At 52.9% G+C, this 16,371-nt stretch overlaps 1 protein-coding gene across 8 annotated transcripts in view; it reads right to left on the bottom strand.

The window, feature by feature from the left end:
* The window catches only part of KIAA1671 (KIAA1671 ortholog), a 181,899-nt gene that overhangs the window by 72,892 nt on the left and 92,636 nt on the right, over window positions 1–16,371 (bottom strand). The window lies entirely within an intron of this gene.

Consider the following 16,371-nt stretch of genomic DNA (forward strand, 5'->3'; position numbering starts at 1 on the left):
GAACACACGCTCTGCTAGGGCAGAGACTTTGCTTTTCTAGTTCCACGCTAATGCTCAGGGCCGAGACCAGCATCTGGCACACAGAAGACAGAGCCTGATGGCCAGGGGCCCAGGAGATGCTGGACAAATGCTTGCTGGCTAAAGCACGTCAACAGCACAGACTCGGCAGTGGGACTCACCTCTCAACCCCTCACTGCAGAAAACGCACTTCAAAGCCGAAATTCTGTAACTGAGCTACAGCGGCTGAAAGTCTCGTGGAGACCGTGTGTAGGAACACAATCCACTGTATTACCCCGTAGCCATGGCAACTGAAATCTTCAAGTACGCTTCTCTCTCGCTTCAACTTTTTATGCAGAAATTTCTAAAGGAAATGTTCCGATTCCTTTCTCTGGTGACATTCTACGGAATAGACATCCTCCTTTGGCTCCCAGAAGAAAAAATGCAAAATGTCAGATTCCTACGAGATAAACCGGTTTGCAAAGAAAGATGATTTTCATTTTCAAAGATGTGAGTCTAATTCTGAGCGCAGGAACAAAATCCTGGTAATAAACGCTACGAGAAGCAGAAGAGCATTATTGTTTGTGATCAAGCACTTTAACCTTGGTGAGTTCACTTAGCCATTCAACAAATATTCACTGAATGCCTACTGTGTGCCAGGCCCTGTGCTGGACTCTGGGGGTACAGCAAGTGGGTGAGACAGAGGAACATCTCCCCACCCTCGTGGAGCCTCGGGTCCAAAGGGATAGACAGCCGGCGGAAGAGCATTCCCAGCAAGGAAGAGCAGCGAGTAACATGGTAGAGGGGAAAGGACCGAACTGTGGGATCAGGCACATCTATCCATCATTGGCTGTGTGACCCTGGGCAGGACACCACCCCTCTCTGAGCCCGTGATAAAAAGGCAGTGACAATAATTTTTGATGGGGGTGCTACAGGAATCCAATGAGATGACAAAAAAAGGGCCTTGTGTGGTGTCTGGTATACAGCAAGCACTCAGTAACGAGTAATCCCTTTTGCCTTCCAGAGGAAGAGGGAGCCAGCCCCTGGTGGTCTCTCCCACAGGGGCCTTAGGAAGGTTCTCGGGGTGTGAGGTTTTCACAACGGAATGCCCATGCTCTAAAGGACCAGGGGACTCTGGAAGACATCTGAGATTTCACCTTTCAGAGCAAACGTGCAAAAAATGGTAGAGGGAGAGGACACAGGGGTTAGCCATTAGCTGACTTCGTCCGCCAGGTACCCAGGTGCCCACCTGGGGCTGGAGGCCTGGGCACGTTTCAGGTGGGGAGCCAGGCCGAACCGGCCAAACACCTTTTGAAAGCAAGGGGAACGCGAAAAGAACCTGCCACCACGGGCTTCTCGCTAAATGAGCCATGCGCTCGGTGAGGCCAGGGCCTTGGAGACTTAAGGAGAAACATCGAGATCTCTCGATTGAGACGGCGATGGCTCAGAGGGCTCCAGAGCTCCTGAGGCCCAGAGATGAACCCTGACGACCAAGAGCAGAGCCCTCATCGAGAGCCGCCTGCATCCTGTGGATTCTCAGAGCCGGAGTGAGACTCTGGCCAATGATGTGGTCTCGGAGCATCAGGTCGGAGCCCAGGCGTGAGGGCTCAGACCCCATTCGTGTGAGGGCCGGCCACCCTGCTCTCAGCTCCCACTGCCTGTAACCACTGAACACCTCCCCAGCCTCCTCTCTCCTGGCCCACTTAGAAAACCTCTCTTCAACCTTCAGATGACCCAGCGAGTCCATGACTGGGCACTTCTCCTGCAGACGCGACCCACCAAGGTCACCAAGACACCTGCACAAGCATGTTCATCGGTCCTCGCTTACAGTGCGTGAAACTGGAAACGACCCGCATGTCCACCCAGAGGACTCGCTAAATGACAGCGTGAGGAAAAATACAGAGCCGTCAGACAGAATATTGTGCTTACAGGAAAGATCTCGTGCTTGTGAGAAAAAGAAAAATCAAGGCATGGAACACCACATATAGCACAGCGAGGTCTGATTTGTGTTAAAGACACGTGTGTTGGGGCACCTGGGTGGCTCAGTCGGTTAAGCATCTGCCTTCGGCTCAGGTCATGACCCCAGGGTCCTGGGATCGGGCCCCACATCGGGCTCCCTGCTCAGCAGGAAGCCTGCTTCTCCCTCTCCCACTCCCCCTGCTTGTGTTCCCTCTCTTGCTGTGTCTCTCTCTCTCAAATAAATAAATAAAATCTTAAAAAAAAAAAAAGAGAGAATAGGACATGCAAATGGCTTGCAAACACACAAAAGGAGGCACATTGAAAACACAGTAAGCGAGGCGCCTGGGTGGCTGTCATTAAGCGTCTGACTTCGGCTCAAGTCATGGTCCCAGGGTCCTGGGATCGAGCCCCGCATCGGGCTCTCTGCTCAGTGAGAAGCCTGCTTCTCCCTCTCCCACTCCCCCTGCTTGTGTTCCCTCTCTTGCTGTGTCTCTCTCTCTCAAATAAATAAATAAAATCTTAAAAAAAAAAAAAAAGACCCATGTGTTTATATGTGGGAAGACACAGAACATTTCTGAAAGGACACATCTGAAAACAGTCACCAGGTTTTGGGGGAGCGACAGCAGGTTGGAAGGGCAGGGAACGATTTTACTTTACTATTCTGCGCTGCTGGAAATGTTGACCGTGTGTGTGTATATCGCTTTTTCAATTAAAAAAAAAAAACTCCTTATATTTTAACATTTGGACATCACTTGCCTTAAAACTTTTCTCCTTCTTCCTAATCTCACCTCAGTGCGTGGACACGTTCCAGGTATGGTGCGATCACACGTGTGCCCATTTATGAGGGGGTCCCCCCTCCTTGGAGGCAGGGAATGTGGGGGCCGTGCCTCTGCATCCGCAGCGCGAGCCCAGCACCTCATGGGCTTGAGGGACGAACAACATGGTTAATGCTCATTTATCCACTTGCATCTCCTGAACAGATTTTCATGTTTACCATGCCACTATTTATTAAGCGCTGACGACTCTATGCTGTCTGGCTGTGTTGAGTCAGTAACCCTCCAGCCCGGCCGGCTGCAATAGATGCTGTCACTGCTGCCCACCCGGGTTCCCTGGACGGGCTGGGGCACCCATCCCCCAGGTTCTGGGGTGCCGACGGCCCCAACAACAGACCTCAGCCAACCGGGCAAGAGCCGCCCGGCTGCTCCAAGGTGGGACTCATCTCTGTGGTGCTGTTCACCCTCCCAGACTCCTCCGGGGATCGGGCCGACTCTCAACCTCTCCGCCACTCAATTCTACACACGTGAATCCCTGTCTCAAGCTCTGCTTCTCGAGAACCCAGCCTGAGATGCTGCCTCCTGACCTCAACCGGGGCAGGCAGTTCGTAAAGCACAGTTGCTGGGAATCTGCTGAAATCCTATCTCTGGGAGTGTGCGGCCTTGGCACACGGAGTTTGAAAAAGCAGCAGACATGTAGCCAAGATTCGGAAACAGAACCCTGGGGGGAAAAAAAAGGTTTACTCCGCCCATTTACTTAAAGAGGTAGATTTGAACCCTGCTCCCTCGGACCCCAAAGCCTTGACTCTCTTCTGTGCCTGAAGCTGAGCTGCTGGGGGGTTAACCTGCCTGGCCGGTGTGAGCACAAGGTGATTTTGGGGGCTGGCTCTGTGTAGAACATTCTCCCAGGCTGCCCTGGCCAGGTGTGGCACTGGGATAGAAACCGCTCTCCTGGTCAGGAAGAGGGGTCTCGGGCGGTACTGTTCCACAGTCAGGGCACTGGGACTCGGAGTTGTGCCTTGGTCCCACTCAAGGCCAGCCCGGCATGAAGAAAATCGGGAAGCAGCTCTCAGGCAGGCTTTCGGGGACTTCCTGTCCACCTGTGCAGACTGGAACAACAGGAAAAGTCTGCAGTGGGGCCCAGCGGGCAGGGCAGGGGGCAAATCAAGACAGGCGAGGTCCACCCAGCCAGCCTTCCCTTCTCAAGCCTTCTCAGGGACGGACACTCCTACAAAGGTCAGGGCAGCCCAGGAAGCATCTGCTGGGCACCTGCTGTATGCCTGGCCCTGTACTAAGACCTGAGGAAAGAAGTGAACAAGATACAGGCCCTACCTTCCCCCAACCCCACAAAGTTTCATTTGTTCACCCATTCATTTGTTATTCATTGAGCACCAACATACATTTATTGAACACCTACTGTATACCAAGCCCTAGGTTCTAGGAAGTGGGGAAACAAATAAACAAGACTTTTCTCTTTTCATTCATTCAGTCACTCACTCATTCATTCCGCTGGATGTTCATCAAAAGCGTGAATGGGGGTCAAGTGCTGTGTTATGTGACAAGGACACAAATACCTGGCATAGTCATGGCTCTCAGGCTCATCCACCCGTTCATTCCTTCATTCGTTCGGTACAATGAGCACTTATTGAGCGCCTGCTGTGTGTCAGGGGACGTGCATTAAGAGAGAACCTCTGCCCTTGACCAGCCAGTGTTCTTCCCTTCTTCATCTCTGGTGAGTTCAGCTCACCCAACAACTACTGGGCGCCTACTGAATGTCGGGCCCTGAAGGTGGATGAAGGAGACCCAAGGCTGGACTCTGGAGGAACAGAGCCCCAGGTGTTCGCACAGGGTGAGTGGGGCCTTGGTTCCTCCATGGGGACCACGAGGCCCCACCTGATGGCTCTTCAAAAGCCCCAAGAGAGGCCGGCAGCTGGGAAGTGTGCAGCGCACCCTCCCCACGGGGCCGCCGTGGGGTTAAGGGGTTACGGGGGCGGGGTGTGGGGGGGGCACTCAGGGAGAGAAACTGCTCAAGATAAGCACCAAAGGCAAGCATGGGTGAGCGGGGACGAGATGAATCAGACACCTAAGTGAGAATTTTCAAGAACTCAAGGAATATTCTAAGTTTAGAGAAGGAAGGGAAAAAAAAAAAAGTCAGCCCACAACTTCCGACTGTGGCAAGTACACCACCAAACTGCCAACAGCCTTGTTGGTTTCCCTCGGTTCCCCCTGCCCTCTCCAGCCAACCGTGTCGGGAAAACAACAGGCTTTGAATCCACCTGCTCCTGGGGCTGTGGGGAGGATCCCGTGGGTTCACCCGTATGAAACCCTGGCACATAGTAAGTGCTCAGTAAATAACACCGAGTCACCTTTCCTTTGAAACATGGCTGCGAAAGCGCTTGGCTCTCCTCCCATTGAAAGGTGGGGTCCATGTCCCTGCCCCTGAATCTCCTTCGATCCACAGGGAACAGCAGAAGGGACGCTGTGTCCATCACAACACCATTGGGCCGCAACACCTGCTCGGGGCGCCCTGCGCTGCCGTGTTGTGGGGAAGCAAGTTGCAGTGGCCGCATTTGGGTGCCCGCTCAACGGTCCCAAAAAAAGCCTGGCTCCCGAATCATCGCAGGCCCCGGACAGTGAGATGAGAAGCCTCCGGATGATCCCAGCCCACAGCCATTCAGGGCTCCCAGCTGACCTCCAAGTATCACAGAGCCGCTGTCCCCACCGAGCCCTGCCCCATTTCCTGACCCACCACATACTATAAGCGTAATCAATAGTGGTCTGCTCCCACCCCCATGTTTTGGAGTTGTTCCTCAAGACAACTGATTCCTGCCTATCGGAGTCCCTGCCCCGAGGATCTGGCACGATCCAAGAGGATCCACTAAGCCAGAAAGCATGGGACAACTTTATAAACTGTAAAGTTCTGTGCACACAGAAGCCCCCCCCCGCCCCCGCCCCGGCCCCAGCACTCAGGACGCAAGGGGGCTCTGCTGCTTTCCTGAGCCCACCGAATTTGCTGCCCTGTAACCAAGGCTGCCTGCTCCCCGGGTAGCCTGGGAGACCCTGCAGGCTACTGGGGCTGCCCTGAACCCATCCGGCAGGTCAACGCTTTGTTCCCAAGGCGGGACTTAGGTCATCCCTCCAGGAGGAATGAACTAGAGGACAAAGGCTGCTTTCATGGGCCCAGGCTGCTCTCGGCAAACATGGGCGGTCAGGGGCAGAGCAGGGAGCAGGTGGGCCCCTGGCACGCCCCCCTGGGAAGGTGGCCAACAGGCCACTGAGCTGGGGCAGCACCGGGGTCCGGGGAGGGCCTTCCCTCCCCGTCTGGGTCTTTTCCAACTGCACTTACAACAAGGACGGGGCAGAGTCCAGAGTCACCCAGAATGTGAAAGATTTTTTAAAAGAGGCATCGTCAGGATTAAAGTCAAATTATAAACATAAACTGACACAGAGAAGGCTCCAAGGCAAGACAGTAGGGGATCCAATCCTAGCTCCACTGCTGATCAGCTATGGGATCCTCTGCAAGCCACTTTACCTCTGAGCCTCAGTTTCAGCATCTGTGAAATGGGGATAATAATAGCATCTCCCTCCCAGGACCGTCGTGAGGATAAAATAAAGCAATGCGACCTGCTTTGCCTGGTACCCGACTGCTAGGGGCTGAACTGTGTGTGTTTCCCCAAAATCTGTACTCTGGCGCCGTAGTCCCAGGACCGCAGAATGTGACTGTATTTGGGCTCAGGGCCTTTAGAGAGGGGATTAGGTTAAAATGAAGCCATTTGGGGTGGGCCCCCATCCAATCTGACCGGTATCCTCCTAAGAAGAGGGAATTTGGACACACACAGAGACGCCAGGGCGCATGGGCAGAAAGGGGAGACGGCGTGAGGACACAGGGAGAAGGCAGCCCTCCGCAAGGCAAGGGCAAGGCCAGCAGGAGAAACCAGCCCTGCTGACACCTGGATCTTGGGACTTTGAGCCTCCAGAACTGAGAAGAAATACATTCCTGCCATGTAAGCCCCTTGAGCTGTGGTATTTTCATACGGCCATTCTGTCAAGCATATACACCGGCCCCACAGGAAGACATGAACAAACATCTCCTGTTACCGTATTATACGTTTATAGTATAACTGTAATATAATGAGGTTAACATGAACGTGCTTATGTTTTATGAATATATGTTCAATACAAAATATCGACATGACATTAAACAATACATATGCAGACAGTCTTCCCTCCCTACCTCCGAGTTTCTACATAAAATAACGGGTTTTCTTAAAAAGAAAGCAAGATCTTTTCTTTCTTTTTTTTTAAGCAAGATGTTATCAGAAACAACTCTGGACGACTTTCTCATGCATACGTTACCTCCCCCTTGAGGAAATATTTACGTTGTCACCTTCAGGATGCAAATAAAGACACCCTCAAATGTCCCACCTCTCCCAGAGGAAGAGGAACCCAAGACCTTACTCACCCCGTGCAACCATGTGCGGGTCCTGCCACCCCAGTGCCCTTCCCCTCTATGGTCCTACTCAGGCTGTAAGACCCAGCTGGGGGCCCAGCCCAGAGCAAGCACTCCGTACATGTGCACAGCAAGCCAACTCTGAGACAAGCCAATGACTGCATTTCAGAGATGAAGACGCTGGGCCCAGAGACGGGCAGTGACTGGCGCCAGGTCACACAGCTGGGACCACACCCCAGGATCCTGGCTCCCGGGCTGCTTCCCCACATATCAGTGCCACCTCCAACATGGAAACCAGATACTCATTCGGCTTGAAAGTCCCAACTCCAAGTCCCTTTGCGGCTCTGGAGAAAACCCTTTTTTTGCCTGCCAGGGTCAGAAGTGGGCGGCAGAACGGGTATTAGCCTGCATAAAGTTTTTCATTCTTCCATTACTAATGGTCTGAAGCCAGATTTGCTACCAAAAAAAAAAAAAAAAAAAAAGTAGGTGCAATTTCTCTCCAAGCACCAACATCCTAGGATTTAGCAAAACTGACCCAAACCCCTGTCGATCATTCAGACTCCACACCATACCCCCTTCTCCATACTGGACTGAAATAACCAGGAGCCAGGAGCTGGCTGGCTCACCCCACCAAGACTAATCTGAGTGGCAACAGTTTTCATGACTTCTCAGGCTTCGAGGGCCTTGGAACTCAAACTTTGGTAGACCTGGGGGTGCAGAGGGAGGCCGTGGGCTCCAGGTGAAAATGTCCTGCCCCAGAAACCTGGTTCTGAGGCCTCCCTGCCGTGCGACCCTCAGACAAGTCAGGTTTCCCTCAGCGTCCCTATCTGCAACATGGGGACAATTCAGGCACCTGCCTCGCTGCAAAGGGTTACACGCACTCAGGTGTGTAAAAGTTGCAGCCCTGCCCGGCTTTTAAAAAGGCGACCCCTGCTCAAGGCGATGTTAGAACAAGAGCGCCCTCTAGTGTCTCAATCTGGAAATCATGCTGCTACTGAGGCAGCCGTGAACGTCCCGAGCCACGTCCGTTCACGTCCGTTCATGCAACAGCCGTGGGAAGCAATGTAAAAAAGGCGAACAGCTCCCACCTACTGAGTGCCTACTGCGTGCCAGGTGCTCCCCCTACTGGTCTCCGCAATGAGATGCTCACATAATCCCCATTGAGAAAGGGGGACGTCTCATCCCCAGAGAGAACGCTGAGGCTCAGAGACATGAAGCCACTTACTCAAGGTCACACAGCAGGAAAGGGGGGATTTCAACCCAGGTCCATCCAGGTTCATCCGACCCCGAAGCTCCATTCTTCACTGGACCCCTAGAATTGGGAGCTTGTGCACAGTAAAAAACTTTAAGGTGAATCCAGTCCAATACTTCATTATGCTCATAGAGAAACTGAGGCCCAGAGAGGGAGAGGAATTGCCTTGGGGTCACACAGCAATCACGCTTGGGACTCCTGGCTCCCGGATGTGTTTTGCCCATATGCCCACCCCTCCAGAGGTTCTACCCTGCATTTATCATTCTTTTTGGCCGTCACAGAATTGGTATGTCCCTTCCAACTGCTTGAAGCTGTGGAATGTCTGAAACTCAGCAACGGGTCCTGTGGGACAGCCAGGGCTGCCAGCCTGAAAGCACTCCATCCCAGAGCAGGCTTCATTTCAGCCGGCAGCACGCGTGGCCCCTAAAGACACGGGAGGGCGGCTGAGACCCACCGAGGACCCGGGAGGGGCCCTGCAAGCCTGGGGAGCCCCCAGCATCACAGGGTTCTCTTTCCATTTTATGCTGAGGGTCCTGCAGACAGACAGGGGATGGTGGTCCTGCCAGGAGGGGCCGTAACAGGTGGGGAAAGAGTCAGCAACTGTCACAATGACGGATGTGCCAGGTGAATTCTCGCAAACCCTACAGTGGAAGTTAGGGCCTGCGTGCGCTCTAACAGCTCTGGGAGCTTCCTCCTGGGGGCTCAGAAATGTGGGGAAGTATCTAAGTGGCTAAAGAATCTTACCACGTGGGCTTGGCATTTGAACCCTCAGGGGAGGTCGTTTAAAATGCTCACCCAAGCCTCAACTCCCGTGAGACACAGGCAGGGCAGGAATTACCCTTCCTATTGTATAGAAGGGGAAAGCAAGGCTGAGGAGAGGATGGGGAATGACATGGGGGTCTGACAGACATTCTCCACTCTCCAAGTCCAAAGCCAAGCCCTGATCTGCCTCCAAGACGCACCCACCTTCCGTTTTCCTCATGGAAGTCAGTGGGCTCCATCTTCCAATGGTCAGGCCCCAAACCCTCAGTGTCTTCAGGGCTCTTCTCTTTCCCTCCCATCCCACATCCAATCCATCAGCAAATCCTGTGGCTTGACTTTCAAAACAGACCCAGAACCTGCCCCCTTCTCCCCACCTGCTCTGCTGCCCCTGGTCTGAGCCACCACGTCTCCCAGCTGGACACCTGCAGTGGCCCCTCGCCGTGCTCCCTCCTCCTGCTGGGTCCTGCTCCAGTATGCTCCCTGCACGGCAGTGGAGGGATCCATTCAAACCCAAGCCAGACTGTGTCACTTGAAGCGACACCGCTCCACCGCTCTGTCACCTTCCCAGCACAAGGCAAATTCCTTCAAGTGGACTCATGTCCCTGCAGATCTTACTGCCAACTCTCCTCCCCTCACTCACTCTTCTGCAGCCACCCTGGACTCCTTCCAGGTCCACAGAAGTGCCTGGGCACACTCGGACCCCAGAGCCTTTGCACTGGCTCTTCCCTCTTTCCTCAAGCTCCTCTGGCCTATTCCCTCCCCTCCTCCAAAGTCTCTGTTCAAAATGTCACTTTCTCAGGGAGACACCCCCCCGGCCCCACCCATCTAAGTCCTCCTGAGCCTTCTTACTTGCTTACTTCCTTCTTTCCTCAGCACCCTCTACCCCCTGACAGGGTATCCAGGTTCTTATGTATCATGCCAATCGTTCATTGCCTGAACCCACTAGAATGTTGATCCCTGAGGCAGCGGTCTCTGCCCATCTTGTGGATCACTGATGTATCCCACTTAGATCAGGGCCTGGCACATGCGTTTAACTGAACTGAATCGAGGGCCTATTAGTCTAGGTGGCGTCAGGTGCGAACACTTATTCAAGACCTACTATGTGCCGGCTTTGTTTGCATTACCTCGTAGAGTCCTCGGGACACCCCAGGAGGGACATGTTATCATTAGCCCCACTCTATGGATGGCAAAACTGACTTTCTGAGAGGTTAACAGACTTGCCCAAAGCCCCACGCTCCGCTAGTAAGTGGCTCAGCGGGGATCAGAAGCCGGGAGAGCCTGACTCCAAGACCCTGTTCTCTGCTCTGCGACTTGGCTTCATGCTCACAGCTCAAGTCAGGCGCAAACCTCTCATGACGCAGGCTGTCCTGTGGCCCAACCCCCAAGCCCAACTCAAACAGCACAAAAATAGCCAGTTCTTCTATTTCAGCCACAAGCACTGCAAGCCCAAACCGGGCCCTCGGCACACCCTGAAGGCACTCAGATCTAAGATTCAGAAGCTAGTAAAATAAACATAACAGGAGCAATGGTGATGGTCGACGGGCTTGTGCTGAGCGCCAGGCACCACGTTCAAGCTCACAGCCAGCTCATCCTCACAACCCCTCTGACGCACTGGGTCAGTCAGGTGGTCCATCAGCCCGTGTCTAGCGGGCAACCAGTAGATGCCAGGCCCTGCCAAGGGCTGGGGACTCAGCAGTGAACTCAGCACGTGAGCTTCGACGTCAGACTTCCCAAGTTCAAATCCCAGCTCCGCCCCTTACGGGCTTTTTAGTATCGGGCAGGTACTCAACCTCCTGGAATTTCTGTTTTCTCAAATGTGAAATAACCATAATACCCACCTCCTGGGGTTGTCATGAGGATTGTCACGATGCCACCTGTGGGTGAGCCTGGAGGAAAAAGACCTGGACACGAGCACCCTTGTCTCCTAGAGGCTGTGACGAGACTGACTGAGGATGTGACGACGTAAGCCAGGAGCAAGGAAGCCAAAGGCAAAAAATAGCCAATCTCACCACCCTGAGACATCTGGACACTTTTCCATTAAAAAAAAAAAATCTGGTCGTGGAGTCAGTGCGGGGAGATAAAGCTTGACAACCAACCACAAGGAGAAACAAAATGGTCTTCCCCATCATTCCAAGGAGACCGGACCATTGCACCACCGACCCTGGAGGGGAGGAAGGAGCAGGCGAGGGACCCACACACAAAAGCACGGGGTACCGACCTTGATCTCGGCCTCCACGTCTCATGGCATCTTCCTGAAGAAGCTACCAGAAGTGACCTTCTGGTAACTCCCTTCGCTGTGAGTGACACAGAGGAGAGGCAGGCGGTCAGCCGTAAGTCAGCCTCCCAGGCTCAACAGGCCTGGGGAAGTCCGTGTGTGTTGGGGGGTGGGGGGTTCAGGGTGTCTCGGCCATTTATCAGAGGTGTCTCCAACCCGCAAAGAAGCACATCTAGAGACAGAGCACCCATTCCAAGTCCAGCCTTGTGCCGAGGATACTCATGTCCCTTATCTCAGCTGATCCTCAGCACAGCCCTGCAAGGTGGGGTTGACCACCTCTACTTGCAGACTGGGAAACCGAGGCCCAGCGCAGTAATGGGACGTGCCTTTGGCAAAGCTGGGATTCCAAGCCAGGGCTCCCTTCCTCCAGAGCCCAGCATGGCCCAGTGCAACAATCTTCTCTCACCGTCCACCTTGCAAAGCTTGGTGAATAAAGACCTTTCCCGTAGGCTGGCAAGTCGCCTCAGTTTCCCCTCTGAGAAACCAGAAGAACGGGCTCCGTGAAGTAGTTAAAGTGACACACAGGGAGAGCTGGGCTCCGTCAGACATGGGCTCTGACAATTCCAGCTGGGGAACCTTGGATGAGCTGCTTAACCTCTCTGGGCCCCAGTTTCCCTAACTGCAGAACAAGGGTGATCATGAAATCTATCCATGGGGTTCTCATGAGGATAGGATGAGACATCCATGAAAGGCACTAAGCCCAGGATATTTTAAGTGCTTGGTACGAATGGTGGTGGTGCCGATGGCCATTATTAATTATTCTTCTTAATTACAGGGGCGCCTGGGTGGCTCAGTCAGTGAAGAGTCTGCCTTCAGCTCAGGTCATGATACCAGGGTCCTGGGATCGAGCCCTGCGTCGGGCTCCCTGCTCTGCGGGGAACCTGCTTCTCCCTCTCCCTCTCCCTCTGCCCTGCCCCCCCGCTTGTGCTTTCTCTGTCAAATAAATAAATAAAATCTTTAAAAAAATTATTATTATTACCAGCACTGCCACTACTGTTGTCAATGACAAGCTCAAGCAAGCAGCCTGATGTCAAAGCCCCCCAAAAGGCCACCAGCCTTGGGACCATCTGGCTAGGTTATCCCAGCAACAAAGGAGATTAAGTAACTGAAAAGAGCCACGGTGGCTCAGCCACCAGCTACAGTTACTAATGATGTGAAACAGAAACAGTCTCCATCCCCTACCTCCCAGCTGATGCTGGCTGGTGACAGGGCCTGACTGTGGGGGTGGGCAGTTTCTCCTCCCAGAACTGCAGCTATGTGGCGGACTCGGGCCACCGACAGGAAGCCACTGACGTCCCACCAACAGATGACAAGTCTGCAGAAACCTGTGGCGGCCCACGCTTGGCCCCCAGGAAGCTGATTAGGAAAGAACCTGAAAAGTAAATCAAGATTTAAGGCTGAGCGTGCGCTTGTCATGATGAGCGGGGTGGGGGGCCGCAGGGGGGATGCACGGAAGTGTCGAATCACTGTATTGTATGCCCGCACCTAAGATCACATTGTGTGTCAACTAACTGGAATTTTAAATAAAAACTGAAACAGGTAAGATTTAAGGCTGAGAACAACGAAGTGGTGCGTATGGCGAATGCCTGGGAGCGCCTGCTGTCCAGCCATGGGAGAACGGCTAAGAAATCAAGGCTGGTGACAAGTGGGAATACTAAGCAGCCGTTAAGCATCATGTCTGCAAGGTGTTTTTAAGTGGTGCGGGCAAATGTCCATGTTCTCGGGAGGCAAGCACTCACTGGACCAGCCCGCAGTTAGCCTGGCCCCTGCTAAGGGTGAAACTTACAGGCAAAGTACAAGCAGGGTTTTCTCAGCCTCAGGGCTGTGGATGTTTCCGGATCACTCCCCGTGGTGGCGTTTGGGAGCTGGGCGGCCAGCCCGTGCACTCCAGGATGGTTAGCAGCATCACTGGCCTCCACCCACCAGAAGCCAGGAGCATTCCCCCACTCCCCTCAGTTGTGACAAAGAACCTCACCAGACATGTCCCCTGAAGGTCAAAACTGCCCCCGGACGCCTGGAGGAAAGTTAGTTAATCGTTTCGTTAAGAGTGTCACACCAATTTCTTGCCTTAGATAAATGTATGGTGGGTAGAGTAAGATGCTAACACGGGGCGGGGTGGGGGGGCGGGGGGGCTGGGTGAAAGGGTATCAGGAACTCCCCTACTATCTCTGTGACGTTTCTATAAATTAAAAAAGTATTCTATGGAACACTACATCAAAAACTAATGATGTAATGTATGGTGATTAACATAACAATATAAATAAATAAATAAATAAATAAATAAATAAATAAATAAATAAAAATAAATTAGGGTAATGAGGGCGCCTGGGCAACTCAGTGTCTTGAGTGTCTGACTCTTGTTTTTGGCTCAGGTCATGATCTCAGGGTCCTGGGATCAAGCCCCATATAGGACCCTATGCTCACTGAGGAGTCAGCTTGAAGATTCTCTCTCCCTCTCTCTGTCCGCTACCCCCGCACTCTCTCTAAAATAAATAAAATCTTTTGTAAAAAAAAAAATATATGGTAATGGGACAATGAATGGGGAGGAATGCAACTCTGTGGCAGAGATGGGGAGAGAATCCCACCCCCCACCCCCCACCCCCCCGGGCCCTGTGCAGTCACCAGTGGTTAGCTGGTCATTCTCAATCTGACCGTAGGTTTCCAAGAAAGAGGAAGAGCTAACATTTGCTAAGGAGCAGCTTCTAGCCTTCAGAAATAAGCTAAAAGTTTCACAGGAATGTCTCAGCAAGCAAATGAGGAAGATGGCATGTCCCCACTTCACAGATGAGGAAGCTGAGGTCCAGTGAGGTGAAGGGGCCTGCCCAATGCCACCTGGCTCTGTTACAGTCCAGTCTGAAGCCTGAGGATTTTCCACATACCAAGCTTTCTCAGAAGCTCAACAAGCAAGAGTTTCCAGCTTAATGTTCCAGACACCGGGCTAATCCTGTTACAGGCGTGCCAGGCTGTCTTCGGCAAAGCGGAGGGACAGACTGATTGTGGGTAAGTGCAAAGCCAGCAGTGAGAAGACATGGCGTCTCAATACTCCAGGATCTGGTCACTCACAGGTGGGGGCAGAGCCAGAGCTGTCTCTCCATCCACCTGTCCCCCACAGCTGCCCCTGTGACGCTGACAACATCCTCCACCCTCCCACCTCCCACCGGCCAGGCTGAGCTTACGCTGGTTCCTGGGACAGGTCTTGACCATGCCGAAGGCGCTTGCCCTTTGCCACGCCCACCCCAGCCCGCTGCACATGCACACCTCCCCCACCCCCCAGCATCACCTGCCAGTTCCTCCCTATCCTCTGGTGCTCAGCTTCCCCGGGGCGGGGGGGGCTCTCCCGGACCCCCCACCCCGGATGAGCCCATGTCCTCCACAGCTCTGGGCACGACCTCATCCTAACACACATGTGGTCTTTTTTCCAATTCCTTGTGCAGGGCCTGTGTCCCCACAAGGTTCAGGGACCACGTCTAGCTTGTTCACCCCTGCCTGCCGAGCATCTGACATCTGTAAGTGTGTGTTAAGGGAACCTAAGCTGGTATCTGGATGCTGATGTGGCCAGCGCCCACACCACGATCCAAGTTCCCGGGGACGGGGAATCATAGCTCAGTCATCTCTGTGTTTCTGATTCTGACACCAATTCCAACGTGCATGTTTTTTTCCAACACTCGCCGAACAATTGTGTCCTATAATTTCAGCTCCATTCTGACACCATCAGCCTGGAGGCAGCATCTGATCCCACAGGTTAAGGGCACGGTCCCGCAAGACTGCCCCCTCATTTCAGACGACAATCCCAAGTCTCGGCTGTCACCTGTGTTTCTGGCCACCTGGCTCTGGATCGGGGATTCCCACGACCTCCTCCTTGCATTCAACTAATTTGCTGGAGCAGCTCACAGGACTCAGGGAAACATTTTACTTACCACTTCATTATAAAAGGATGGAACTTGTGAACAGCCAGATGGAAGAGATGCACAGGGCAGGGTATGGGGAGAGGGTGCAGAGCTCCCGTGTTTTTGAGCTAGCTCATACCTCTCTACTGATCTCCATGTGTCCACCAACCCAAAAGCATCCCTTCCTCCCCGGGGTCCTTCTGGGTTTTTTATGGAGACTTCATTACATAGGCATGATTGATTAAATCTTCGGCCATTGGCGATTCATTCAACCTCCAGCCCCTCTCCCCTCCCCGGAGGTCATGGGTGGGACTGAAAGTTCTAATCTTCAAATCACAGGGTTGGTTCCCCTGGCAACCAGCCCCCATCCTTAGGTGGGGTCCAAAAGTCACCTCATTAACATAACATCAAGACACCTTTATTGTTCCTTATCACTTAGGAAATTCCAGGGTTTTAGGAACTTTGTGCCAGAAATGGGAAGGAAGTCCAAATATGTATTTCTTATATCACAGCCTCCCTAGCAGCAAGCCCAGAGCCTGACACATACCTGGGCACATCAAGGTCATCAGGACCCTGTGGGGGACAGAATTCAAAAATACAAATGATTATGTGTGACTGAATTTCTTCCTTCATGCATGCTCGTCAGGATTTTTCAAGTTCTCTCCCATGACTGTATTATTTTTATAATTTAAAAAACTAAAATCAATAAATGTTGCCTTGCATTTAAAATATGACCACAAGGGTGGTGCCTGGGCGGTTCAGTCGTAAGGCGTCTGCCTTCGGCTCAGGTCATGGTCCCAGGGTCCTGGGATCGGGCCCCACATCGGGCTCCCTGCTCGGCGGGAAGCCTGCTTCTCCCTCTCCCACTCCCCCTGCTTGTGTTCCCTCTCTTGCTGTGTCTCTCTCTGTCAAATAAATAAATAAAATCTTTAAAAATAGATAGATAGATAGATAGATAGACAGATAGATAGATAGATAGATAGATAAATAAAATGTGACCACAGGATATGGATCAG

This window comes from Leptonychotes weddellii, chromosome 13 (genome assembly GCF_054177405.1).
Source record: "Leptonychotes weddellii isolate Sample4059 chromosome 13, ASM5417740v2, whole genome shotgun sequence".
In the NCBI taxonomy this organism is placed as follows: domain Eukaryota; kingdom Metazoa; phylum Chordata; class Mammalia; order Carnivora; family Phocidae; genus Leptonychotes; species Leptonychotes weddellii.